This window comes from Myotis brandtii, unplaced genomic scaffold (assembly GCF_000412655.1).
Source record: "Myotis brandtii unplaced genomic scaffold, ASM41265v1 scaffold138, whole genome shotgun sequence".
Lineage (NCBI taxonomy): Eukaryota > Metazoa > Chordata > Mammalia > Chiroptera > Vespertilionidae > Myotis > Myotis brandtii.
In genome coordinates this window covers 1,521,722-1,523,738 of record NW_005354915.1, presented here as the reverse complement: position 1 = coordinate 1,523,738, position 2,017 = coordinate 1,521,722, and positions in this window count along the sequence as shown.

Genomic DNA, 2,017 nt, shown 5'->3' with positions numbered 1-2,017 from the left:
CGGGATGTCTCGGGCTCCCCTGGCCCTGACCCGTGCCTCTGGGAACCTGTCATTTGTTCCAAGCGCCCAGTGCCTTCCTCGGGAGGGGGCCCTCCACATGAGCAGGTGTCACTCCATAGCTCTGACCCGGGTCCTGATTTACACAGCGGAGATGACCTCCATCCTGCTCACTTCATCGCATGGGCACAACCAGAGCCAAGGGGCTTTGAAAACAAATGCAATCCACACACTACTAGCCTCTACCCAGCACTGCTGGCGAGCGCCCCCTGGTGGCCGCGCCAGAGCTGACAGCGGCATCACAGTTCACAGCTGAGAAGTGCTGGCCGGTGAGGTAGCCCTCAGGACTGTGGATACAGAGGCCTGCAGTTTCTGTCCTGGGATTGGCTGCTGTCTGTGAAGTTTCTTTTCTATTTTTCTATTTCAGTGCTGTATGGACATGAGACTCCTGTGCTTGCTTGCATCTTTAATAAAGACACGTCCCAGGCCTGGTGTCGAGCGTGTGCTGCGGGGCGGGACCCCCACGTGATCCCCTCAGCACTTCAGGGCAGCACGGGCATGAGCCCCACGGACCCCCTGTCCCTGGGGCTGACTGCACAGGGTCACGGGCCGGGTCGGGGTTGGCTGTTCCTCTCGGGCTCGGCGTCCCAAGCATGGAATTCACCTCGCTCTTTGTCCGCCACCTTTGATACCTTCTGTAAGCGGAGATGAGAGGCAGGGTGGGGGGAGGGGAACGCCTGGGAGCGATCTGGGGGACGCAGGTGTCACCCTCTGCCTCGGGAGGTCCCGCTGTCAAGGTGGCGTTCCTGGGGTGGCAAGACAGCACTGCACTGCGGGGTCCGCAGCCCGTCTCCTCGTCGCCGTGGAAGGAAGTCCGAGCCGTGGTTTATCGGGTAAAGCTGGGCTTTCGGAAACCCTTTACTTCCCGATGGACTGGTTCCTGTCAGTCTCACGTGAGACCCAGACTGGCTGGGCCTTTAGAATTGTCCTAGGCCCCGAGTTAGCTTGTGGGCTATCCAGTCTGCTGTGTCCCAAACCACAGACAACCACCTAAAGTCAGGAAGTCCAGGGACACCGGTCTATGGGAGGCAGGGGAGGCGGTACTGGTTGGTGAAACACCTCCGCTGGCCCCGATTGGCTGACACCTCACCTGTGGGCGCCCAGCACCTCCTGCCTTGATGGCTTTGTCTCGGCGTCGTGTGCCCCGCAGGAGCACAGGGGGCAGCCCACACGCACTGCCCGCACGTGCTCAGCACCAGACTCTCTGGTCAGAAGGAGCTCGTCCACTCAGCAAACACCTGAGCACCTGCAGGGGGTGAGGTGGACCAGTCATCACCAAACCCACGGGAGGAGTGCAGCCCTAAGAAGACTGGGGGGACCCAGTAGACCACATGCTGGCGGGAGCGCGAAGGAAGCGAGGGCCCCAGCTTGGAGCTGGGGGAGAGGCCAGGGTGGGCCGGCACCAGCCCTGGGAGGGGGCTTACAGGTCAGGAGAGTTTGGGTTTCTGGCAACAAAAAGGAAGCCTCGGAGGGTTTCATCAAGGGAAGGCGACCTGTGTGCATGTTGCAAAGCTCCCCTGGCTGCTCGCGAGTAGGTTCCAGGTCGCCACAGACAACCACCTAAAGTCAGGAAGTCCAGGGACACCGGTCTATGGGAGGCAGGGGAGGCGGTGTACCATCTCTAGGCTCCTTCTGACCTAAGAGTCTGGTGCTGAGCAAGTGCAGGCAGTGCGTGTGGGCTGCCACCTGTGCATCCTGCCTGGCACACGACGCTGAGACAAAGCAATCAAGGCAGGAGGTGCTGGGCGCCCACAGGTAAAGCCAGTTTGGAGACTGGAGTGAGGGGGTGGGGTGCAGATGGGGTGTGAGTCGGGCCAGGAGGGCGAGAGGCCCTGGCTGACTGAATTCCACAGGTCAGCCTCCCCGGGATTCTCAAGGGTGGGCCACGGCAGGGGCCAGTGCGAGGGCCTGACTTCACAGACCAGCGAGATCCCCACAGGACTCTGGGGCCAGCACGGGG